Below are 27,460 nucleotides of genomic sequence, written 5' to 3'. Positions count from 1 at the left end.
ATCCCAAGAACCTCAAAATTTTCTGGAGGTCTCCAGGTTCCTGGGGTTGTAGGAAGCCAATCTTCAGCTTTGCTAAGAAAAATTAACTATTAAAAAAAAATTAGCTGGAACAATTTTGCTATTTTGATATGAATTTTAAAGAGAGAGGCACTGCAGGATCAGAAAAGTTTTGCATTACTTAAACATTTAACTTTGAAATTACAAGTAAATCCCTGAGCTTGATTAATTTGGTTACAATAAAAGAAATGTTGGGAACGTTTCCTTTTGTTCAGGGTGCCTGCTGCTCCAATTTTTCAAAATGAAAAGCCTTTGTAGTTGGTTTTATTTACAATATCTGTGCAAGGAAAAATTCAAAACGCCAGCCCATAATTCAGTTTCAGAAGGAGCAGCTGGAAGAGAAAAGGGGATCATGGAAAACAAACTCCTTGCTCTGTGCAAAAACTTGGCAGGAGTGGTACAAAAATTCCTGCTCAGGCAGAGTAGAACTTATCAAATCTATTACATTTCAAATGTACTTGGAAAACTTGGCTCTAAAATGCTCCTAAAAGTTGTGATAATTATGAGAAACATCAGGAAAATGTGGTGGGTTTTTTTTTTACCTCAAATCCTTTAAATAATTTCTGTAGGAAAAAATAAAATATTCAAATGAAGTAGGTCTCCTTTTATTAAATTTAAGGAGGTAGAACTCGTTTATACCTTGCTTTAGAGAGAGCACTTTGGGATTTCACAAAACTCCAAGCCTTTCATATGGAAAGAAGAGAGAGCGAGAGGGAAAATTGATTGTTCTCAGCAAAACATCAGGGCTTCAGAAAAGGCAACCCAGCTCCTTGCTTTTAGTGACAACTCAGGAAAAAGAGGAGAAAAGGGCTGGAACCCAAAGCTGCTCCCTTTGTGTGCCTGAGGATAACCCCAACCCAAAGCTTGGGAATGCCAGAGCTGGGAGCAGGGCCAAGGCTCTGTGTGTGCGGGAATGAAACAGCTCCAGCAGCTCTGGAGTCTGGAGCTGGCTCAGGAATGTCTGAGACACAGCACAGCCTGGAGCTGGGGATGGCACAGGGCACTGCAGGTGTCTGCTCACACCTAACTCCTTCCAGCTCCACACTGCAATTATCCACAGATTCAAAAACCTCACTCCTCCTCCCGGGTCTGCAGAGCCGGTTTCTGTCTTACTAATGCTGGATTGATTGATTGATTCAACAACACAAGGAAAACATGGAGCTGCTGGAGAGTCCAGAGGAGGCCACAGAGCTGCTCCAGGGCTGGAGCCCCTCTGGAGCCAGGCTGGGAATGTTCCCTGGAGAAGGGAAGGCTCCAGGCAGAGCTGGGAATGTTCCCCTGGAGAAGGGAAGGCTCCAGGCAGAGCTGGGAATGTTCCCCTGGAGAAGGGAAGGCTCCAGGCAGAGCTGAGAATGTTCCCCTGGAGAAGGGAAGGCTCCAGGCAGAGCTCAGAGCCCCTGGCAGGGCCTGAAGGGGCTCCAGGAGAGCTGCAGAGGGACTGGGGACAAGGGCTGGAGGGACAGGACACAGGGAATGGATCCCACTGCCAGAGGGCAGGGCTGCCTGGGGGATTGGGAATTGGGAATTCCTGCCTGGGCTGGGATTCCCACATTTGCTGGGGCTGCTCCTGGATCCCTGGAAGTGCCCAAGGCCAGGCTGGATGCAGCTTGGAGCAGCCTGGGCTGGTGGAAGGAGTCCCTGCCATGGAACTGGATGAATTTCAATCTCCCTTCCAACCCAAACCAGTGTAGGATTCTCCAAAACCCGTTTACTAAAAGGTGCAAGAAATGACAAAAGCAAACTGTGAATTCCATCTGCAGGGAAAGGCCTGAACATCACTGAGGAAGGAAGGATCGAACAATTAAAGGCAGCAGATTGCTGGTTAAATTCCATTTATTTAATGGAAGGGTTTCCTATGGAGGAAAATAGCAATGTTATCATATAATTAAAGATAATGCACGAGGTCTGGAGTGGGTGAGGCAGGGTCAGGAAGGTTTGGGAGTCTTGGACTACCCAGGAATGTGGATTCCAGCCAGAGAGCCCCTGCTTTTAAAAATAGATCAAATGGACCAGCAGCAGTGGCTGCAATACCTGCACAGCTGTGAGCACTTTTGTGGGGTAAAAAAAAATTTTAAAAAGAGTACAAAATTGAAGTTAAGATTCTGAGAATGAGAACTAAATGTTTTCTTGGATTTCACTGGAGCATCCTGAGGTTTATCCACATGTACATATTAAAACTTTCAGGAAATAACCAGTACAACATGAACCTTACAGAGAAAATTACTTTCCCTGCCCTAGTTTTCCACATAGAAAAAAAGGGTTTTTTCAGAACCCAAACACTGACTTTGATAATTATTCCCCCAAAACATTTGGTTTTCCAAATGGTGTAGATTCCCATTTTAGAACAGATGAAAACATATGCACAGGTCTGTCCTGGAAGGGAACAGTGACAACAAAACAAACCCAACCCCTCAATAAGGCAGAGGTATAAATAACCTCTCTCAGCTCTGTTGGTCTTTTAAATGAAAAAAATCTTCTTTCTGAGGGTCAAAAAAAAAATTCCCCAGACTAAAGGAAAATGGAAAGGGAAGAGAACTGCCTTCTTTTTTTCCCCTTAAGTTTCAAAGACTCCATAAATGAGACACTTAGTTCGTGTGGGCCAACAAAGGACTTCCAAGAATTCTCTACTGACACCGCTAGAAAATAGAGATTATGTATATATTATGTATGCACATACAATATATGTATATATTATATATGTATTAGAAAGAACTGCAGAATGAGCCCTGGCCCAGCAGATCCTGATTTGACTAAAAGAAGACAACTAATCACAAACACTGAGCAAATTTTGTATTTCAATCAGTTTTAACTGAGCATCACCTGGGCCTCAGCATGTTAAAAACAGTGGAGGTTGTATCCCTCAAATTCCCACCTCCTAAGAGCCACCCAAAGGTCAGCTCTGAGAATTAAGGAGCTTATCCATGAGTTTATCCAGGCCCTTTTTCAAGAGCATTTGACAGGCTTCACTTTGAAAAGCCTCAGCTCGAGTTGGTGCCTCCAAGAAGTTCAAAACTGAAGCCGGAGCCTCATTTTGGACCTCTCTGCTAAAGCAAAGAAAAGCAAATATGTAAATTCCCAGCGAATTCAAGGGCCCCATTAGGAGCTCAATTATATTCTGAAATGATGTCTTAATTGGTTTGCTCATAGATGAGCTGTACTGCTAACCAAAAATCTACTGCCATAATCAGCACTAAATTTCAGATATTGCCACACATTAAATTAACAGCAGATAATGAGTGGGAAAATTAGCTCTATTTCCATAATAGAAATAGAAAAAAAAAAAAAGAGAAAAGGTCCCATATTACCTATGGTGTTATACAGAGTTAGTTTCAGAACAGGAAAAAAAAATGATCCATAAACAAAACTCTCCTGAATATCCTCACATTTATTTGGATCATTTATTGATAATAAATAACACAAGCAGAGAAAATAAAGGGCATAGGACACATCAGAGTGATGCTTTCAATATTTAATTTAAAAGAAGTCAGACTTCTAAAATTCTATAGAAAATTTTCAAGAGATTTACCGTGTTTTTACCCTTTTTCACCCAAATTTTGTCTTTTTAAGCATAAGCCCCATCCTTAATTACTCTTTAGATTTTAGGTCCTCATCAGTACCACCAAAATATTGCAACTGATCTGCAGGTCAAAACACTCACCAGAAAAGAAGAAGATAGAAAAACACTAAGTTTTTCAGGATAAAAAAGAGAAGCTAAGGAAGGAAGGAAGGATATTCCTGTAACTAAAAGGAGGAGAAAAAAATGAGCCCTTTCCATAGATATTACTTTTCACTTCAGAAAAAAAAATAAACTAATAAATAACACATAAATAAATTTAAAAAGAGGTTAAAAGTTGGAAGAGTGGTCAAACCCTTCAACTTCAGCTGCTGTTCAATTTTGGAGGTGAAAAATGAACTTGTTACTTGGAGACAAACGCATCACGTGGATTATTTGAGTTTTACCTTTGCTGTAAATCTGAAGGAAACAGATTTCAGAGATCTTGTCTGTAAATGATATAATCTTCAACAGTGCTGCCTCCAGCGACCACCATCGTCAGCAAGGATCTGCAGAACAGCACCAGAGCACAAAATCAGCCAGGAGAGCCAAGGACTGACTGATTTATTTATTAAAAAATGCACAATTTCATGCAATACACGGATTCAGGAGCTGCTGTTCAAAAGAAAGAGTCACTACATGGGAAGGGATTGATCTGCTTGAGGGATATGATAATTACTCTGCATTAGTATATTTAAAAATACACCTGACTTGGGGAATTCACTGCTCTGCCAAAATAACAACAGCAAGGATCCCGTGAGCTCGAATTTCAATTAAATAAAATTACAAATTAGTACTGAAATGTGACATAGTGTAAGCACTAATAGATGATGAAAAGTTAAATCACTTCCCTAGACTGAAATTAAAGGTAACTTTAAGACAAGGTCACTACAAATGCCAGTTATGGTTTTAAAAAATAAAATTATTCAACAATATAACTCTAGAGAATAATGGGTTAGTGCTGCTTTCATATCTCAGCACTGTAGCTATGGAAAGATAAATATAAAAAATTAAATCACCAGAAAACTCATCAGCTCCTAAAGTTTTTGTCTTGTAAACAATTTTCCTTTTTTTACTCAGTCAATTCCACTTGGTTTAGACTTTTTAAAACCATGGAGGAAGCCAAGTCTAAGCAAAAGAAAACCATCCTGACTTTTCACCACCTGAGAAAAAACACCTTTCAAACCAACTTTTCCCACAAACCAGCAAATCATGGAATACCTGCATGGAGACTAAAAATGTAAAATCCTCCTAGAGAAAATAACTCACATCGGTGTCTGAAATAAAACTGCCCACGATTACGTTCCCTCTCTTTCTCATGCAAACCTGAAAAAGCAATTTGCTGTCCCTGCACCTCCAGGCCCAGCTGAGGATGGATGGATCAGCCTGGGGAAAACATTCCAGACAAGGAATGAGCCAGTGAAATCCTAAAAAGAGGCTGTGGAGGCACTGCAGGTGCTGCTGCCCCGGCAGATCAGTGGGGAATTTCCAGATATGCTTCAGGGCGGGGTTGAGGGGCAGGAGAGGAACGGAATAAAAGGGTTTTTTGTTTTCATAACTGAAGGTTCAAGGAAGACCTGGAAGTCAGAGAAGTTTCTGTGAAACAGGAGGTGAAGAAGATCACTGAAGAAGCCAAGCCAAGAGGTCCAAGGCAGGCCAGGAGGTGGCACTCAGGGCTCTGGTGACAAGGTGGGGATGGTCACAGCTTGCACTCCATGACCTTGGGGGGCTTTTCCAACCCCAAACCCAAAGCAATCACCTCTAAATCCACACCTTGTGCAGCCCAAAGCCCTTAGAACCAGTAGTTCAGGTTGGGAAAAACCTTTGGGATCACCAAGCAGCACCATTTTGTGACAGCTCTGTTGGCTTTGGTGTCCTTTGTTTTGTCCTTTATTTGGTCTCTAACCCCATAAAGCCCAAGGAATAAACTGTACAGAAGCCAAGGCAGGATCCAACACCTGATTTCTTCAATGAGCTCAGCACAGAAGTTTGAATCTTTTTTTCCAAAGAGGAAAGCTGACCTGCTGCAAACTGGGGAATGGATTGGGAATTGGAGTGAAAAATGGCATTTTAAAGGGAGAACACAGCACATGGAGCAGCTCTGGGATGACAATATTTCACTGTGCCACTTTAAACAAATCCTGTTTGGGGTCTCCAAAGTGGTTCTGAGTCTTCCCTTAAAGTGACTTTGTTCACATAATTTGGTGTTGAGGTTTTCTATCAACCCTGCTTCAAACTTCCCATTCAGTTCCTCATCTCCCCAGATTTTTTTTCAGTGTCATGAAAAGATCTGCATTTAATTTTTTTTTTGCCTGACAAATAAATCATTCTCACGTTGCCTTTTGTGTTAATAGATGATATTTTCTATTTTCTTTGTGAACTGCACAGCCACAATCCAGATATTTAAACTCTGCTCCCACTGCAGATGTTATTTCTGATCAGATTTAATCATCACTCTCCAACAGAACAACTGCAATAATTGTAAGGGTATCATTAATTTTGTTCTCAAAACCTCTAAGCCTTCTCCAAGGGCTTGGAGCATCACAGCACTGGGAAGAAATTTCTTCTGTGTTTAACCACATCTTTCAAGGGAATCTGCTGAATTTCTTGGGACTTGTTAATTCTGCTGAATGGCACCCCAGTGTTTCATTTTTATCTCACATGATTTTATGATCTTCACCCTCAGACCAGGAGGAGTCACTACGACCTCACCTCCAATTAATGGGAATTCATTGATGAACTCAAATGCTTTCTGTTGAAGAACACAGGACGTTATTCACAGTGTTGATCCCTGTGAAACGTTTGACACACAAATAAAGACAGAATTCCACAGAATTCCAGCCTGGTTTGGGTTGGGAGGGAGCTCAAAGCCCATCCAGTCCCACCCCTGCCATGGACAGGGACACCTCCCACTGTCCCAGGCTGCTCCAAGCCCCATCCAAGAGATCCCTGTGGATCCTGAACATCCTTTTCCCACTCAGCAAAGGCCAGGAGTGCCTGGAATTCCTTGCAAGCAAAATTGCTGAAGTCTGATGAAGCTGATTGTTTTTCAGCCCCTCTCAAGTTTGGGTGCCCAGAGGGTAATGCTGTGGTGAGGGAAATGAAATTCCTGTGTTACACCAACACTGCAGGGCTGCAGAGAGGGGTGGGAGCTCGGGCTGACCTCACTCAGTCATCACAGAATCCCAGAATGGGTTGGGTTGGAAGAAAACCCCAAACCCATCCCAATCCACCCCTTGCCATGGGCAGGGACACCTCCCACCATCCCAGGCTGCTCCAAGCCCCATCCAAGAGATCCCTGTGGATCCTGACCACCCTGCTCCTGCTCACCACAGCCCAGAAGTGCCTGGAATTCCTTTGTGCTGCTCTTTCAGGTGCTCCTTGTTCTTCTTTTTAAAATATTTTTTCTCTTTTTTTTTCTATTCTCCAGCACCTTATTTTGAATGTTGTTCCTCTAAATATCCCAGAGTATGAAGAGTTGGTTCTACAGGATTCTGCATCCTAGTCTGGTGCCAACCCACCAAACATATGTCTCTGCTCAAATGGAAGAATCTGTTTTGATTTCTTTTTTTTTTTTTTTTTTTAAATTTCTTCCTGGACTGGGGACAAAACATTTCTTTAGATACAACTCAACATTTAGAATCTTCCGAGATACGAAACTTCCTATAAATTTTTGTTAATTTATTCCCATGCAGCAACTTTGACAGAGCTGAACTGTCTGAATACACGACAAGAATTATTAAATGTTCAAAATTTCATCACTAGATCAAAATTTATTTGGGGAGGAGATGGAATGGATTTTCCAGAGATGCTGTGGCTGCCCCTGGATCCCTGGAAGTGTCCCAGGGTCAGGGTGGACAGGGCTTGGAGCGACCTGGGACAGTGGAAATTGTCCCTGGACACGGCAGGGGTGACACTGGATGGGTTTTAAAGCCCTTTCCAACCCAACCCACTCCAGGATTCCATAATAATTCCTCAATCTCACGGGTGACAAACATGCCTGAGCTTCCTAGAGATGTTTAGGAATGAAAAGAAACTCATCAGCTGAGACAGGTGCAAAATCTCCCATCATTTTCTGTTAGATAAGGGAGTATTTGGGATGCACCACCACAGAAACACTCCAAAGGCTCTGCAATTTCCAGCAGTTGTTGCCTCTGGGAGGTGTTTTTCTTGTTTGTGAGGAAAAAAGAAAATAAAATCCTTCCAGTCACATGAAAATTATTCCACGGCAAGATAAATGCACGCAGGAAACAGCAGAAATTTTCGACGCATAACACAAGATCTGCACACAGAGCAAGGAAAATATTTCCTGCTTTTCTTTTGGTTTTTTTTGTAATGGTAAATGTAAAGGAGCAGCAGATTGGAAAACCATCGAAGGGATCTTTGTATTTTCACACCTGAGGGGTGCAGGGCAGGAGCAGGGCTGGATTCTCCTCCAGGCTCAGAACCCTCAGCACGATCCAAATGCTACCCCTGGAGAAGGAGGAGGAGGAAAACACGAGTGTTTTCCTTTTTTGAATCCCACAATAATGCTGAAAAGGCTGCCTCGATCTTTCTTTTAAATTAATAGTTTGAAGTGAGAAATAAATAAAGCAGGTCAGATTGTTTTTGTCAGAGATGAGCGAGCAAGGACTAATGAGATCACATGACAGATGAGTCTACTCCAAGATTGTCCTAAGGAAGAATTCCAGCCCTCTTTTAACTGTTATTTACCATTTTATTGGCACCAGTGGAACAGAATTTTCTAACCACCATCAAAAATAAAAAGATATTTTAAATAAAAGTAGGAGGGACTCACCAATCTCACAAATGGAATGGTATTCTGGGAAGGGCAGTTTTTTGGGGATGCTGTGCTGTATTCTGCACCACATAACTTGTCTCTACATATCCATATTTAGGCCTAACCCACATTTTCGAGGTAAGTATCAGATCTACGCAAGTATACAGAAGAAAAAAAAGTGTTTTCTCTATGTATATAGACAACAGATAGTTTATTTTTTTACCCCAGGCAAAATCCCGGCGCTATCAAAATTTCTGAGAACCAAAATATTTCTGAAAGAAATAACTCCCCCAGCCCTCAACAAGACACACAAACTCCATTAGAATGAAATCTCATTTATCTTCCAAACACAAATATCTCCATTTTCTTCCTTTCTGGATGACTTCTAAATATTTTTTTTTTAGCAGCAAATCTCTCTTTAAAGCTGAACAGAGTAATGTAGCACAGAACAGAGCGTGGAGTGGGAGAGTTGGGAATGTTCAGCTGGAGAAAGGAGAGCTTCCAGCACATTCCAGGATCTCCAGGAGAGCTGCAGAGGGACTGGGGACAAGGGCTGGAGGGACAGGACACAGGGAATGGATCCCACTGCCAGAGGACAGGACTGGATGGGATTTTAGGAAGGAATTCCAAGGATTGAGTTAAATTCCAAGAGTTTTCCTTGCTCTGAGCAGCCCAGAAATGCAGAGATGGGAAGAGTCCCTCATTCATGGAAATCGAAGAGGGAAAAGTCAGCTCAGTGCCACGCTAAAGGAAATTATCATCCCCGGCAAACTAGGTCACAGGAGTGAGTAGTTTACTAAATATAAACTTTCTTTGTAGTCAGGCAACCACTGTCAGAGTAATGAGATTTACTCATATTTCACCCAAGTGCTCTCTGCGCTGGGGCTCATTAAAACAACCACCGAGTGGCCACTCAACGTCCCTCACCTCTCAGGTGATGCAGCAGCAAATTTAACAACCTCAAAAAAGAAAAACAAAAAATTCAGAACCCAAAAAAAAACCCCCAACCAAAAAACCCCAACTAAACAAAAAAAAACAACCAAAAAAAACCACCAAAAAACCCACCCCAAAAAACACCCAAAAAACCCCCCCACAGAAACAAAAAATCAAAACAACACCCCACAAAAACCCCAACAAAACCAAAACAACAAAAAGACCAAAAAACCCCACACCCAAAAAAAAAACCTAAACCAAACAAAAAAAATCAACCAAAATACAAAAAGCCACCAAAAAAAAAAAAAAAAAAAAAAAAAGAAAAAAAGCCCACCCAAAATACCAAACCAACAACAACAACAAAAGAGAAAAAAAATTCAGGATTTTGGCCCTTTATAACTCCTAAATAATAAAAGAAAACCCTATGCATCTCCACTGCCATTCACCCAAACATCTCCCAAAATATCCTGAGTGTCATTCTCTTTCCCAAGTCACGTGGAGGTGACAGAGCCTCGCTCTGCTCCCAAAAATCCGCGGTGGCACAGAGAGTTTTAGTGACCTCCTCAAACCCCTGCCATGCTGGTGACACAGTTGGAAGGAGAAACACAAAATTCCTGACATCTTCCAACCCTGGGAAGAGCCTGGGCTCTCCTAAAAGCATGAAAAAAAAAATGAATGGAAGGTTGAGAACACTCCCTTGTTTATTTGGTTTATTTTTTGGGGGTTTTTTGTGTGTGTGTGTGTGTGTTTGAGGAAGAAGAGAGAATCATATTTTTCCAGCCACGCAAAGTCTCAGTGTGTTTATAACAGGATGTTCTTCCTCTGCTGTTTGGATGGTTCCAAAAATATTCCCCTCTGGTTTGTGGCAGTGGCTGTCACCCTGACAGCGTTTGCTGCCTCCAGGGCAGCCTGTGTCTGTAACAAATCTGCACAGGCAACTGATGCCACACTCTCATTTTTCTAAACTTCAAGCTCAAAAAAAAAAAACCAAACCCAAAAAACCTGAATTAGACAAGTGTGGGTATAAAGCTTGAATTTCTGGCTTAAAACCTGCAAGATTGGGGTGAGTTGGGCTAAAAGTTCTATTTTTGGTAGGTTTGGAGGCAAGTGCATGCTGACATTTTTACTATTATAAAATAATTAATGCTCCTGTGCTTTCAAACGCTGGGTATCAGAAATGATGACACGGAATCAAAACTTGAAAAAGAGGACACTTCACTGCAGATAAAACACTGACATCTCTTCAGAGACTTCCTTTTAAAAAGGAAAAAAAAAATAATAAAAATGGCACAGTGTTGAGCCTCAGTTGTTTGAAGGAATATTCTTCTCCTCCAAAATGAAATTAGAAACATTCAGAAGCCCCAAATGTTGTAAATTTATGAATGTATCAATCCGTGGTTAAGCAGCCAAAAGGAAAAAAAAAAATAAAAAATGCATCTCTTCAGATACATCTCTTGGTTTATTTTCTGGCTTCTTCCAAGGACAGAAAAGGCAATCAAATGCAACAGAAAAATTGTATTAATTGGCTGATCTTATGACAATTTCCATTCAACAGCATCTCCCTGTTCTTTTCACTGAATTATAATTATCCAGCACAAAATGCAGAGTTTTAGACCATGTTTCAAGCACTTTCTGCCTGTTTTGGGCACTGCCACGGCTGGGGCTGCCCTTGGTCTGCACTGGTCCCTCCTCTCCTGGATATTTCAATTTATTTCACTGCTATCAGTGTTCACACAATAAATTTTGGTGCCACTGGAAGGATTTCCATGAAATCACAAGTATCTTGTTTATTTTTAAGGAAAGAAACTTGAAAGACAGTCTAGGAAAGTATTTCTCTGAAATCTGAGAGTAATAATTAACAGGTTTCAGGGGTCTTTTCTGCATTTGAATTTCAATATTCAGCTCAGAACTGTGTCTAATTTCCCAGACCATGACATGTTTTTTGGTCTGTATTTTAACACCTGCAGTTTTACAAAGGATTTCTCTTTTGATGGAACTCCTGGAAACAAATTAATTCATAAGTGCCTCCAAATCCCCCAAGATTTAACAGAGGAATTCTTCTTTATTATAGCAGGGCATGTTCAGCATCAAACCGAAATCGAGGAAAAGACTTGATGTAAAATTAAAATGTTTTTAATCCGTGTATCCCACTTTTCCAGGCCTACATTCACACAGACCTATTACTCCACCTGCTTTCCCCTTCATCCTTATTCCAGAAGGAACAGCCACTGAATATTCAGGTTTAAAGGATGGGTCACATTTAATAGTTTGTTGTTTTTTTGTTTTTTTCCTTCTCCATTAACATAAGATTTATAGCACTGCCATAATCACAATGCTTTTAAAACAAGCCCCGTGCACAAATATCAAATTCTGATTGATTAGAATCAGGAACAAGGAATATAATCTTTATTATCTTCCAAAACTCCATCCTTTCCTTTGGCCAAACTTAGACCAGCTGCTCTTTTTAGCTGATGATTTAGGAGCATCCACAAATGACATCAGGAGCACTTTAGTTACGCCAATCTAATTTAATAAAAAATACCTTGAGAGATGATTGTGTTACTAACAGAAAGGAATTTATCTCCCTTTTCAGCTGCTGTGTGCAGCTCATACAGATCAGCCCCTGCAAACCACTCCTGGAAACTTCAGAACGCTCCTTAAATGTAATAATGGACTTTTTCTTAATAGCAAATTTATTTGAAGCTGTGCCCGTATTCCTTCCTCGTGAAACAGAAGATAAAATCCTATTTCCTCACAGCTCACTGTGCTGCCTGCTGGAAAAGCAGAGGGTTTAGGCACATTAAAGAGAAAGTCTTAAATAGGTTTTTTTTGCCCCTCTTTATTTTTTATTAAAATAGGGAAAACCATGATTCTGGGTGGAGTTTATTTTTTTTTTTTTCCTCAGTAACCTGCGCTGTCCAAAGCTCAGGAAGCCACAAGGATTCCCACAGTGGCACAAATCCCTGTTTAAGGCACATTCACTCAAAGCTCTGTCATTCCTTCTGATATTCCTACCCTCATCAGTTTTGTCTCCATCATTACTTTTTGCATCTTACCTTTACTAAAAAAAAGAAAACCTTCCAGGAAAAATGCCCCACAATCACCCGAGAAATCTCCACAACAGCCACGTGGACAATTAAACCAGCAGCAGATAACTGCAGAATTCCCTTCCTGCCTGCCTGGAATGAGCTTTGGGATATTTTTTCAGGGGGTCTTGGGGTGGGAAATGACCCTTGTTAATTTTTCCAGCCTTTTTTCTGGAGAGCCACAGTTGGTTTCAAGGATCCCTCAGGATCCCCCAGGATCAGGGGTACAGTTTGCCACTTCTCAGCCTAACTGTGGAAAAGCTGCTTGGCTAAGTGCTGGGTTCTGGAATTAATGGATAAGACAGGCTGCTCTCCAAGAAAAGGAAATTTGGAGTGTCTGTGTCACCATAAAACCTCTCAGGGCAGCAAGGAGGAGTCAGAGCCCAAAGATAAAATTGTGGTCGAAATTTTAAAACTTTCTTCAAAGTTCTTCACGTTTTAAAAGCTCTTTTAGTTTCTAGTGGTGATTTGGGATAGCTTATTTGGGATAGGTAGGAGACTGGAAACGTACATATGGGGAAAAGAAAAATGCAAAGGTAAAACAGATTATTCTCTCCCAAAACTGAATCTACTGGAGGAGATTTTGTAGAACCCATCTCGATCATCCCTCCCAATAAAAACACACCAAAAGCTGTTTGATCTGCTCTGTTTCTTCAGCCCACAGAGACACCACCACAGAAAAGGGGAGAAAATCTTCATGTGGACAGGGAATGAATGGGCAAGAGGAAGTGGGCACAGCTCTGTCCAACAGTTTGGCTGCTGGAGAAAAAGGCAAATTAGCCTTTTTGGGGAGGTGTTGCCAGTTGAACTCATCAGTTTAAATCACCAAAGCAATTTTGACCTGCAGGAATTTTATGCCACTGGAGATAATACTAAAAGTTTTCATGGAAAGACATCAAAAGCTTTTAAAAGCTTAAGTTAAGGAGTTTCCATGTCAAAATAATGATATTGTTTAAAGTGTCAAGAGTCATCTATTTGATCCATTCAGAAGTTTCAGTTTGGGTGTTTCCTTTGCCACCCATAAACACACACTTCTTTTTGCTCTAAAAATTTGATTTTTAAAATCATTAGAATGATTCTAATCTCAAATTGTATAGTCCACACCACTGCTGGAACTGTCTTCCAGGTCCTTCTCATGGTAAATAAACAGCATTTACAGGCATTAAAAACACACCAAAAAAGCAAAACAGTCTTATAAAAGCTTAATTTCCTCCCACCTTCCTCTCTTCACACTTCAGCCCAGTTTTTACTTTTTAGGGTTTTTCAGCTTATCTAAAACGAAATCCTGAACTACTCCAATCTCTGAGTTCCTACAAAGTCCTACTGAGATGGGTGAAGGAAATTCTTTACTACCAAAAAGAACTCTTCACTGTAAATAGAATTCTTTACCACAGAGAATTAAAGAGTAGAATTCTTTACTATGGAAAAGAAATCCTTTCCTGAGAGGGTGGTGAGGCCCTGGCACAGAGTGCCCAGAGAAGCTGGGGCTGCTCATCCCTGGCAGTGTCCAAGGCCAGGCTGGACAGGGCTTGGAGCACCCTGGGATGGTGGGAGGTGTCCGTGGAATGGGATGGGCTTTAACAGCCCTTCCAGGACCCTGTGGAGACCCCTTCCAGGACCCTGTGGAGATCCAGGATCCTATGGAGATCCAGGATCCTATGGAGACCCCTTCCAGGACCCTATGGAGATCCCTTCCAGGACCCTATGGAGACCCTTTCCAGGACCTTATGGAGATCCCTTCCAGGACCCTATGGAGATCCCTTCCAGGACCCTATGGAGATCCCTTCCAGGATCCTATGGAGACCCATTCCAGGACCTTATGGAGATCCCTTCCAGGACCCTATGGAGTGGAGCTGCTCCAGATGTACAATGTGAGGACTACATTCCCAGACCCCCAGGGCAAAGCCACCACAGCAATGCTGAGATCCACGGCCCTGCCTCAAAAATTCAATGCATATTTTTGTATACCCAGATGAGATCCTTTTACATGGAGTGGTTTAAGCTGAAGGAAAGAACCAGGAAAAAATGAAAAAGCAAACAAACAAACAAAAACAAAACCAGAAAAAACAGGAAAAAGAAGGGCCTTTGTCCTAAAACAGTTTTTCCCTTGTTTTCTTTGGAAGAATAATCTAAAAAGCCCTGAGTGTTGCTGAACAAAATTCCATGACATTTACTCTTAATCCTCTCTTTCTCCATTTCACCCTTTATTTCCAGCTTGAATTCCCTACTCCAGCCTGAGCATTTCCCTGTTATCTTCCCTTCTACAATTCCAGATCCAATTCCAAACAGAGGCTGTTAAACCTCGTCCTGCAATTCCCCTCTCCTCCTCTTTCCATGCCATTATTCCTTAAGAGACCAGACAGAGGCACATTCAGGTGTCTTTGATAAATAAGGCAAAGCAGCATTTTAGGCCTGAAGTAGGAATCCTAAATCATGTGGCTGGAATCCCTTGGAGTGAGTGTCCATGCAGACATGGCCATAAGTCATAAACCAGTTACATCCCTTCCAGTGCATTGCATCCAGCTCCTAAAATGGGATATTTGTGTCCTGCATTCATTCTGTGATCCATGAGCCTCTGGTACTGAAGCTGTAAAAAAAACCCAAGCCAGGTATTTCCTGACATCTCTGATTTTGGTAACCTGTGTACAGCAAATAATGCAAGCAGGATACACACTAAATAATCAAATATGAATATATACACTGGGTGTCAGCAGGACGAAAATCTCATACCAAAATCTTCTTCACAGAAAATCTAAAGTGGTTTTTTTGCTGTGCAAAGTCAATATAGAATGATATGGTTTTATAGGAAATCAACCTAGATAAATGGTTATGTGATTGCAGATAATCCTGCCATTTAAAACCAGTGTGATGGCAAGAAATCCAATGGTTAGATGAAGAAAAAATAATTAGCACAGAGTAAATGTAACTTTATGATTGATCAGAGACTGATCCCAGATTTCTGCATTTTCACATTCACTCCTCCCCAACACTCACACAACCAGAAGCTGAGACTCACACTTGATTTCTTGCTGTTCTAATTATAATCTGAATTAAGTTTTGCTGATAGGCCAAGGCCAAAAGGCAGGACAGAGGGGCCCTGTAAATCCTGGAGTGGTCCCAGGCCAGAGAGACCCCACTGTGCTGACCTAGGCCAGGACTCCTGCCCTACAACCTCCTGACTCCTTCACTCCACAGAAAACCTACACTCCTGGGGCTTGGGATCAGTGTGCACCAGCTGCAAAGGAGCTCTGGGAACCTGCTGCTCCAGGGAGATCCAGCTCCATCAGGATGTTCAGCCCATTATCAGTGGAGTCTCACGTTCCTACAAAGACGCGGATTTTACAGCTTCTCCAGAGTTTTGATTTTCTTCATTTTCCTTGCACCTACTTGGAATCTCCTTTTTCCCAAGTTGTGTCCCTGTGCACCTCCAGGACACGTCTGTCTCTGCCTTTTCCACAGCCACCAGCAAGAAATGGACCTTTGTGATTCCCCCTCCCTGGATGACAAGCACCTCTGTACTCTGAGTATCACTAAATCCACTTCACATTCATCTTTCTGATAGAAAAGGGGCCCCATTTACCCATGGAAATGAAACATAAACATGCAGAGAAAGACTGTCCACGAGGTGAACAGGGAAAAGTTTTAATAAATCTCCTTCAATCCAATCACTAGCTCCATTTAGACATTTCAACTGCTCCTTCCACTACTCACAGCAACTCCACCTTAGCATGCAAACAATTTTCAGTCAAACTGCCAGCTCAGCAGGGGAAGATTTAAATCCGGATTTTCTTGTCCCATAACTTTTCATTTCTTGGTTGTCAAGGCCTGAGATATTCTGAATTCTGCCTACTGCAGGAGCAAGAGATACTGCCAACAAATCTTAATGCCTCAGCAAGATTTCCCTCCTTTCTTTTGAAACATAAGGAAATATTCTGCAAAGTGAGTTGGGTCCTCTTAGGCAGCTGAGGTCACGGTGTCAGTTTGTTGTTGAGTCACTGCTTTCTGCTAGGAAAAAGGCACAGATTCCATGGATTCCTTAGGAATTCTATCACTTGATATAAATAATGCTATAATTTAATCATCATAACCTTTGGGTTTAATGTGGTTAGAAGGTAAAGTTGCTTCCTGGGTTAACTTTGTGCTACCTGGACAATTCCCCTTTTCTGCAACGCTCATTTGATTTTAAAAGCTTTGATGAGATGGATAATTCTTGGGAGTATTTTCTACAGTGTAACGAGTTTCTAATATAAGATTCTATCACAAAGATTCTCTGAATTACTCCGCCAGAATTCTTTGCTGAATGGGAATTCCCCAAGGAAAACAACGGAGTCTAAAATAGCTCCAAGATGGAAATCTCTGCTCTGTCTCCCTGGGTGCTCTCACCTCCCTCCTTCCACATCCCCAGCACACACTGAGCCCACTCCAGGCTCCCTGAATCCCTCTCCCAGGCTTTTGCATCAGGTATTTTATATATTTCCATCAGGTATTTCCTCAGTGTCTCAAGGACAGTACCCTGCCCACACTGGTTGGGAATTCCCAATCCCTGGAGGAGTCCTTGGAGCAATCTGGGACAGTGGAAGGTGTCAGACACAAAGCCCAACAACATGAGACAGATTTTTATCTTCAAAATTCAAAGCCTTATTAATTTATTTTTATGACTTTTCTCCCCCTCATCTCCCTCTTCAAGCTTTGCTCTGCAGCCCCAAACCCATTTCCTCCCTCTGAGCAGAGTTTGGGCTCCTGAAATTTCTTCATTCCCCAAATTAAATCACATTAATCTTCCTCTCTGCGTTCTATTGATGTGAGTTCTCCTCCTCATCCCTTATTTTCTTACGTTATGTCAATAAGAATTTTATAAACTGAAAATACACCTCCCTCGTTGTAGCCTGGTGATAATTCCTCCCATGAGGGACCTCCTGACCTCCTGCACTTCCAGTTCTCCTGTCCAAACTGATTTGCTCCTCTGGCTTTTATCCTCTCTCACTGATGCAGCTGTGCCACAGGTGGAAAGGCTGAAATGTGCTCCACCCCTACTCCTGCACAGCATTTCTTTCTTTCCAGGGAATTGAGAGCGAGCTTGGATCAAACTGGGCTCTCACTAAAACTTTACAATTGTCTAAGTGTGAAGTGTAAAAAAATATTCAACTCAATTAAAATATTTGTGCGGCAAAACCATTCCTGTGCAAAGCTTCACTCAAAGCATGATTTGAGATGGAGCCATGATCTTTAACCTCTGTGTAATTTAACTACTAAATTATAAATCCTGGACTATGTCCTCAGTTAAACTCCAGCAGACTTTAAGGAAGACAAAAAAAAAAAAAACAACCCCAAAACACAACAGAGAAAAGTCCACATGAAGCTTAGATCCCACAGGGATTATTTGAAACTTAATATTTCCAAGATCCCTCTTTTGGGGGTTTTCTTTGCTGAAGAAGTCACAAACTGCTGCTGCCTTTGGGAGAAGAAACTCCTTTTCCCTGAGCATTTAAAATCAACATGATTTTAAATAAACACTAAGGTAAGGTCTGGTATACACATTAATTAGAGTCCACAAACTCTAAAGATGACAGAGAAATTATTTGCTACAACTTTTAGGGCAATTATGGAGACTGATAATTCCATTATTTACTATTTTCAGTGATGATATATCTTAGAGTTGTTTGAAATACGTGAATATGCAGACTGTAAATTCGTGCTTGAACTTGCAAATAAGAAAGCAAATTAATGGAAATAAAGACAATATCTATTTATTGGTATTATCTGGTATATCAAAAAATAGGTAAAAAATAACTGAAGTGTTGAAAAATTTGCTAAGTGTGTTCAATGTCAAGGCTTTGGGCACACACAGAACATTGAAAAAATGAGGAAAAAAGTTACAAAGAGGCAACAAAAACCGATTAACTAGCAGTGAGATGGAGTGGAGAATAGAAACAAATGAGTTACAAGTCTAGACAAAGTAACTATTTACAATATTTACAAAATGTTCAGAGACCAAAGGCAGATTCTCTATAGGCATCAGGTATCTTAAAAATGCATTTTTAATACGAAGAAACTGTAGCAAAGTGACCGAAGCAGTTCCATAATAGGCAGCAAGAACGCCCAGGGCGGAAAGGAAACACCAGGAAAAAGGCAAACATTCCCTAAATCCAGAGCACGGAGCAGCTCTTCATCAACTGCTAAAAAACTGCTGAAAATCGAGAATTGTTCTTCAGAAGAACTAAGTACATCTCAAACCAAGAGCTCCAGGGACAAACCCCCACGGGAAAAAAAAAAATCCCACACGAAGGAGCGGGAGTTTAAGGAGAACTTAAAGAGATGACCAAGAGCAACTTCCGCTGCCTTTCCCCGTCATTCCCAAGGAATTAAACCCCTGGAGTCACGCTCCATGGAAATTACAGCAGGAGATGTCCAAAATGACGGGGCAGAGCCCCAAGAACAGCACAAGGGACAGGATGAATTTGAGATCATGGAGATCCTCCCAGTGGGGACCTCCGGTGACACACACATGTGTGGGTGATCCCACCTGGAGCTACGGCTGCTCTGGTTGGGATCACATGGAAAAGTCTAGCAGGAGCAGAGCAGGACCTCCAGAGGAGTTCAATAATCCACTGCTCCAACCAGGCTGAGCTCCACAACAGCTCACCCATCTGGGAATGGCACCTCCAGCAGGGACACTGGAAATTCCCAACCATCAACCGTTCCCAGTGTCCAGAATCACAGCTCAGCCTCTTCCTGCACAAAACTGAGAATTCCTCAACTAGCCAGCTCAAGAGGCTGCAGTTTTTTTTGAAAAATATAAAGATTTTAATTTTAAAAACCCCAATAATTTAATCAAGTATTTAATCAATTACTAATATATACAATCACATCAATTTAATAAATTTTGATTTGATCAATACTAATAATAGCAATATTCAGCAGTTTTATTTTTTTTTTTCTTGGAGTTTATAAGGAGTTGGGAAGGATCTTTCAGGAACCTCAAATGGCATCATTTACTTGGGGGATGGAAATAAAGGGAGAGAGAAAGCCAATTTATAGTAAGTGCAGATGGACTTGATTTAAATTGTACTTAACTTAAATGTAACCTCTCACATCTGCAAACATCAGAATAAACTCATTTATATCAGAACACTGTAACCCAACAGCTAAAATAACATAATATATGGAATTAACTTGTGTCTAAAGCTTATTCAATTACAGAATTCAAAAATTAATCTAAAAATGCTTTAGTTGCACAAGAATCCTTGACTTTAGCCAATGAAAAATTTATTTAATTAACTCAGATTTTTGTCTAAGCAAATATTTGAAATTTGGCAATCCATTTGTGATTGGCAAAACCTTTTTGCCATTCTGCAGGTTTTCAAAGAATTCTTTTCAAACTGTGGCAGTTTTTTCAGGATGCTGCCCTGGACATTCTCAGTTCTGCACCAGCACACCTTCAACTCCATGAACAGAGGATTTATTCAGCTTAACTTTCAAATACAAATGTCTGGAACACAAAAGTTGCCCGTGAAAAGGTTGGGTTTTTTTGTTTTTAAAGTATGAACAGAGCCATCAGAACATATTTAGATACCAAATACTTTTTCATAAGAATCATCAGGTTGGAAAAGAGCTTTAAGATCATCGAGTCCAACCACTGCCATCACTGCCCCATGTCCCCAAGTGCCACATCCACGTGGTTTTCAAATCCAGGGATGGGGACTCCTGGACAGCCTGTGCCAGGGCTGGAAAATTCTCTTCTTTCCATGAAAAAATTTTCCTCAATATCCAACCTAAACTTCTCCAGGAATAACTTGAGGCCATTCCCTCTTGTTCCTTGGAAGCAGAGACCAACATCCACCCTTTATGAGATCGCTCCAACATTCTTCAACGTTGCCACTTTTCAAATGTCATTTTACGTGAGGAATTAAGGGCACACTGATTTTAGACACCAAACACTGATTCCTATCTATAAAAATGGAAATGTTTATGCAGATGCATCATGTACTGTTTATTTTGATATTAAACCGTAATTACAATCATTCGACTCTATGAACCAGAGCAGCCTCCATCGAAATCCTCAAGTTTATTTTTTAGCTAGGAAAGGATGAAGCTAAAATTATCCCATCACAATCCTATGGGTCAAAACTCAACCACTGTCCAGAACTCCCTGCTCCCAAATTAACATGGTTTTATGGAGGCAATGGAAGGACACGAGTGGTTCTGCCTTGGAGATGGCTGGATGAAGCGGCAGGATTTTAATCCCAGATTTTTCTCCTATCACTGAGTGTTTTAATTACTTTGAGCAGACAGTTGAGCAGCAGAACTGAGGTGATATCTGTAGGCTAAATCTCTCTTGGCCTGCTGAGTGCTGACTGGGCTGTCTGCCCTGAGCTGGGACAGATCCTCACTCTGTGAAGGTGTATCCCAACAGGTTGGATTAAATCATCAAAGACTCCTGGAAAATGCCCCATTTTAGTTTGCCCAAGCTTGCTGGGGAGAAGCTGGAAGAAAAATTCCAGATAAGAAGGGCCAGTGACTGCACATCCTTTTTTGCACATTATTTTGGCTGCTGTCTCTGCAGTTGACTTTGGGTTGTAGCAGCACCTTCCCAACAAGGATCCTGGACTCCCTGTTGGACAATGAGGAGATAAAGACCCAACACCCAGCACTCAACTTGTGTTCCACAACCATCAGCCACATCGCAGAAATGGGTGGGGTCTTTACCTCTACCATGGGCAAAAATGACAATAAAAACAATCTGAATGCCACTGCGTTGTGTTTTGCTCCTCTCTCCCTTTAATTTTTGTTTTACTCCATCCTATTGGTTGAGAATTTAAACAATAGAAAAAATTTTTGTTTTAGACTTGAGGTCCACCTCAGGCAGCTGCAGTAGATGCCTTAAGTTGGTATTGGTCCCACACCTGCTGCCTCCATGAAGAACTGATGGTTTTGTTTTTTTTTTTAGGGAATGTTGACTTACACTTCTATCCCTTAATTAGAGGGAAAAAAAAAAAAAAAAAAAGCAGCTTTCTGAATTCTGAGGGCTGTTCCAATCCTACTCAATCTAAACATGATCCCGTTTCAATTTCCCATACGAAATTCCCACATCCCTTTTAGAGCTGCCCAATTAAAGCTGCATAGAAAGATGAGTGGCCTCAAAATGGAAGGGGAAAAAAGCCATTTTTAATGATGCTCTATCATCAGTGATAGATAGAAGTACAAAAATAACTGTTTGGGCTACACACTTAATTGTGTTACATTTTCTACTACACATTTTTACCTGTAATAGTAAATTTGGTTTCTTCAATGAGAAAAAAAAAAAAAAGGGTTTTGTAATCAATTCAACTTGCTGAGTATAAACATGTAGAAGTTCAGGATATTCTTTTCCTTTTTTTTTAAAGCCATCACTATTCCCTAAAAACATAATACACACTAAGAACGATCCATCTAAGCCAAAGTCTTGAATGCTGCATTAAAGTAGTTAGTGCATTGGAAAACCTTGAATATGGCATTCAAATCCTTAAATATGGCAAAAAAATCCTTCAATATAACATTAAAATCCTTAAATATAACATCAAAATTCATAACTATAACATCAAAATCCTTCAATATAACATTAAAATCCTTTAATATAACATCAAAACTCTTAACTATAACATCAAAATCCTTCAATATAACATCAAAATCCTTCAATATAGCACTAGAATTCTCCAAGACAGCACGAAAATTCTCCAAGACAGCGCCGAAATTTTCCAAGATTGCACTGAAATTCTCCAAGATAGCAATAAAATTCTTCAAGATGGCACTAAAATTCTTGAGGATAGCACTAAAATTCTCCAAGATAGCACTAAAATTCTTAAAGATTGCACTGAAATTCTTCAAGATGGCATTAAAGGAAGTTTGAATGTAAACTCTGTATGATCCAACAGGGCTATGTGGGCAGGTCTTTTTAAGGCTGAGCCTTGTTTTTCTTAATGCTGCTTCACAGAGAACCCAGTGAAAGCTCCGCTGTGCGTTTACTCCCTGAGCTGCCCTCAGCTGCCAGCCCAGCAGCATCCCCACAGCCCATCTGGCCCCGACAGGAGCAGGGCCCTTTCTGCTCACAGCTGTTGCTGAGGCCCCAAAAGGCTCCCTGGAGGCAGCAGGAGCCCGGCACAGGCTGGGCCACCACGGCCCCGTGAGCCAGCACCGTGGGGACAGGGCACGCAGGGGGAATGATGGCACAGGGCGTTCCTGCTGCCTGCTCAAAGTTCTTCCCAGGACAAGGGCTGTGAGGGTCTGATCCAGACTGGGGTGATGAGGATGCTGCCAAGACTGGAGCTCCTCTGGAGCCAGGCTGGGAGAGCTGGGGGTGCTCACCTGGAGAGGAGAAGGCTTCAGGAGACCCTGGCAGGGCCTGAAGGGGCTCCGGGAGAGCTGGGAATGTTCCCCTGGAGAAGGGAAGGCTCCAGGCAGAGCTCAGAGCCCCTGGCAGGGCCTGAAGGGGCTCCAGGAGAGCTGCAGAGGGACTGGGGACAAGGGCTGGAGGGACAGGACACAGGGAATGGATCCCACTGCCAGAGGGCAGGGCTGGATGGGACATTGGGAATTGGGAATTCCTGCCTGGGAGGGTGGGGAAGCCCAGGCACAGGTTACTCCATGGTTGCCCCTGGATCCCTGGCAGTGTCCAAGGCCAGGCTGGACAAGGCTTGGAGCAACCTGGGATAGTGGAAGGTGTCCCTGGAGGGGTCTGGAACAAGATGATCTCTAAGCTCCCTTCCAACCCAAACCATTCCATGATTCTGCAATAATTCCATGACTTAAGACAATTTATTCCTGATAAAGTTATGCAGAGCTGGAAGATGAATCTGAACTGTTCATGTCAAACAAGGCACCGCACGTAGAGCTGAGCCTTGTCTTCCTTTCATCTAAAAAAAAAATCCGCCCCAACCAACCTCAAACAAATCATGTTGGAACTTCTCTAATTACAAAATCAAACATGAAATTTCTCCTGTGACATTTTCAATACTTGCAATGATGAACTCCTGCGATACACATGGAGTATGACAGAAAATCATTCTGCAAGTTCACAAGTGATACCCATTTTGGCACGTCTCAGCTCTGATAGCAGTCAATTTTTCCCTCATTATAAATGGGAAAAGTAAAGCTATCATGCAAAGGCCACTTAAAAGCAAAACAAAATAGAGGAATGCAAATTTATATTGGGAGTTACACAACTGCCAAGCCTGCTGCTCTTCTGTTTATTGCTCGCCTGTTCTGCTCTTTGCCTCAGCCGTGCGTTTGCAACGCTGGAAACTTCAAAAAAAAGTGTCTTTTAAAAGCTGCCTTTGAATCCTCGCGAGCGTGAGTCAGACGTAATTTACATGGCTGAAATTTCACCGAGCCGCTTGGAAATTACACCACCACCAGCCCTCGTCAGGAAGAGTCGCCCGCAGCCTCTGCGTGCGCGCTCAGTTCCTGCAAGGCCGAGCCCTCTCCCCACAGGAATAAATTCCACCTTCTATTCAGAGCGAGGCAGGGCTGCCATCAGTCACCGGTTGAGGCACAGCTGCTGGAGGCTGGGATCAGGACGGGAGTGCAGGGAAGGAAGCGAGAGCGCTGGGAATCCGCCTGAGCCGCGCGCGCTCCCCGGACCTTCCACCACGGACCATATGCTCTCACCCGGCATCCCAACACGTCCCTAACAACCACACCACCTTTTCCCACACTCGTTTTGTTTAGCCAGACTGCTCCAAACACACCTCCCTGTTTTTTTGGTTTTTTTTCCAATTAGCCACGCAAACAGGGCGAAGCGCTGGCAGAGCCCCGGTGCCTGTTAATGACGCGCCCGGCGAAAAGTGAGCTCAAAAAACAGCTCCCACTCCTGCCACATCCACTCCAACACGTGGGACGCAGCAGTGCCTGCAAGGTTTGGATTGGGAATCAGGAAAAATAACTCCACTGAAGGGAAGCCCAGCCCTGGCACAGCCGCCCAGGTGGAGTCCCCGTCCCTGGAGGGATTTAAAAGCCGTCTGGATGCGGCACTTGGTGGCTTTGGCAGGGATGGGAATGGTTGGACTTGATGGTCTGAGAGGGCTTTTCCTACCTAAATGATCCTGATCCCGTTCTTCTGCCATGGAGGCCAATGCTGGGAAGGGATTTGCAGTGTTATCTCTCCCAGTAATTCCTCTGAGACCTCAACGTTCACTCCTCTTGCCCGCTGGGACATCAGGAAGCGCCAAAAAGAAAGGAAAAGCTTGCCAAAAAAGTGCCAAGAAAAGGAAAAATAATAAAAAACAAAGATGAAGAACTTTTATCCTTCTCCAAAGGCTCCACAACTCCCAAAAAGTCCTGGAGATGTGTCAGAGATCCAGAGTCCTCCAGGTGAGGTGCTGACACTGCGGATTCTGACAACAAATTTTGGGTTTTTTTGGAGAAAAGCTGATCTCACACTAAGATAAGAATGCATGATAGTTACCTGTCCAGAGAAGAAATAAATAAGAGATAGTTGTGAAGGATGAGCTGACTTTGAAGATTTGAAGAAGGAGCAGAAAAATATGGGGTTTTCCTATTTAAAGGCCAGCTGTGTTTTTATTATCTTCTGTAAGATAACAACGAGCACTGCTCTCAAACCTGGGCAGACTCAAGTTCTTCACGTGAGCACTTGTCCCCTCTTCTGACAAACCCAAAGTCCACTAAAAAATCACCAATTCTCTGTATAATTGAGTTATACACGTTTATGTACAATTTACTTTCACTCAAAGACCAAAATTTAAAGATGTTAAAATTAAAAAAATCAGTCTAATTCAGTATTCTCAGCACCAAACAAGTTTTCAGTGAAACATTAATTTCTAGAGATGCTAAATAATCTTATTTGAGACTAATTTTTTCATACTCTGTTGATATCTGGCATTATTTAGACAGCACAGTGACAACCATGAAAAACATTCTGCCTTGAAATTCCTTTCCTTAGATTTAGATCCCAGTCATTAAAACAAGTCTCTTGAATTGTCCTTCCTTAGTCTATTTGTAGCACAAAAATGCCAAAGAGCAGCAAAAGTTTCCCTTATTATTTTTTTTGCGTTAATTCCTCCCATGGATACAGTGATGTGCGCAGTTATGATGCTTAATTATTGCCTAAAATTTTAATTTCCCCCTGCCCTTTATCAGACCAATCCTTGTTTGTACTTTTAGCTCTGCCCAGGTAACTTCACACGGTGAATTGAACATTTCCTCCATGAATTAAAAAGATGATGAATCCACAAACCAGCACGGGGAGAATCCTGCTACCTCCTGAATCCACTTCAAAATTCTAAATTAATCTACAAATTCCTACTTATTACCCAGACATGACAAATGGCAACAGGACACGCCCACCACAGAAGGCCCTAAAATCTCTTTTATTTGACTATAATTCAGGACAGAAGTAACATAATCTTATTTTCAGAGACCACAGCAGGAACAGATTTCTAATCCCAACTCTGACACTGACTTGAGCAAGTTATTTAATCTCTCTCAGCTGCCACTTGGCAAATGACATATTTTTTTCTTTCCCTCTTAAGTACTATGAAGATGCAGCAACAGATACAGCCTTGAAATCATTCCAAAAAACCCCAAAAAACAGAAGTATCATAAAAGATAAAAACCAAATCAGGTGCTCTGAAGGTATCATAAAATAATTCCATTGAAGGGTAACAACCTAAGGATAGTCAGAAGTGAAGCTTCTCTTCCTACCCACAGATTTTTCCAAACAGTATAAAAATCAAGATGTTTGTCTTAATTTTCACACTGCCTGAAGAAAAAAAGAAAAATCAAACCCCCCCAAAAACAACCTTACAATTCTTTTTCCTGCTGCTGCTTTGCCATTCAGGGAGGTTTGAGGCAGCAGCACTGATTCTGTTTGTATTCCTGGGAACTCCAGGCTGCTCTGGCACACATTTGAAAGGTTATCTTTAAAACCAAAAGAGTCCAAAATTGATCTTTTCAAGCTCTAATGTACTCCTGCATGGACGGGGCTGATGTTGCACTGTTTAAAAAGAGGCAGTGAGCAAGTGCTGGTGTTGAAATTCTGTTCACAGTGCTCCTGCCCACTTGTGTCTACTTCCCTCCTCCCCTTTTTTACCTTTCCGTGGCCAAGGCAGCCCTGGCATCACCACAGAGCTCAGCCGAGATTATTTTTGTCATGTAAAGTATCATTTACATAATGTCTAATTAAGCACGTGACTCCAGCAAAGAATCCACATTCCCCCTTCTCCAATATTCCACAAAAAACGCTCTCCCCAGCACCTCCAGATAATTTATAAAAACTTCCAGTCGATTTATTCCGTGTGACACTGGTAAACAAATTAATGTGAGATTTAATTGCTTTGTCTCCTCAGCTCGGGCTCGCTTTTAGCGATATTTATCTGGAATTATTATCTCCAAAAAAAAAAAAAAAAAGAGATTGTAATTGAGCTTCTAAAACTGATGGTGGTTTGAAGTTGACAACTGTCACCATTATTAATCTGAATTTCACTTCAGGGGAGAAGAATGCTTGATCAAGTATTTCTGCAAGGAAGGCTGGTTTTCTGCTGTCTCATGTTTCCTGCAGTATTGTACTCACATGCAGCTTTTTTTTTTTTCCCCTCAGAGTTATTTATTTATTTATTGCATTTGTACAAACCACTCTGTTTCTTTCTCCCAAAGCAGATCAGAAATCTATCTTTTTTTTTCCCCCCAGTGAAACATAAAATAATCAAATCTCTGCAACACCTGATCCGTAACCAGCACCGAGAAACAAACAAAACAACTGAAGTTAAAAAAAAAATAAAAACAAAACCAAATAAAATTTCCTTAATCATGATTATATAATTCATACTGCCTCAGCAGTATTAGCAGAGATCATTAAAAAACCCTAAATACAAATATTAGTGTATAAAATAGCAATAACCCATCTGGCTTGCATTAGCTAAAGCAAAGTTTGGATGGTGGAGAGCTGAAAAACGATGACAACATGAGCTATGCATTCCTAAAAGACCTACACATTTCCCAAATTCCTATCTGATGACAACATATCTCACAGCTCCAGGAACTCCACACACACAAAAAAAA

The 27,460-nt window shown here is 41.6% G+C and overlaps 1 protein-coding gene across 3 annotated transcripts in view; it reads right to left on the bottom strand.

Annotated features, from left to right (window-relative positions):
- Nucleotides 1-27,460, bottom strand: part of MBD5 (methyl-CpG binding domain protein 5) — a 110,975-nt gene that overhangs the window by 62,082 nt on the left and 21,433 nt on the right. For all 3 annotated transcript variants that reach the window (XM_066323188.1, XM_066323187.1, XM_066323189.1), the window contains exon 2: nucleotides 4,018-4,119. The gene's annotated coding sequence lies outside the window, so the exon portion shown is untranslated. The remainder of the gene's footprint in view (nucleotides 1-4,017; nucleotides 4,120-27,460) is intronic.

The sequence above is a fragment of the Sylvia atricapilla genome, chromosome 7, assembly GCF_009819655.1.
Source record: "Sylvia atricapilla isolate bSylAtr1 chromosome 7, bSylAtr1.pri, whole genome shotgun sequence".
In the NCBI taxonomy this organism is placed as follows: domain Eukaryota; kingdom Metazoa; phylum Chordata; class Aves; order Passeriformes; family Sylviidae; genus Sylvia; species Sylvia atricapilla.
This window is presented reverse-complemented; position numbering and strand designations above follow the sequence as displayed.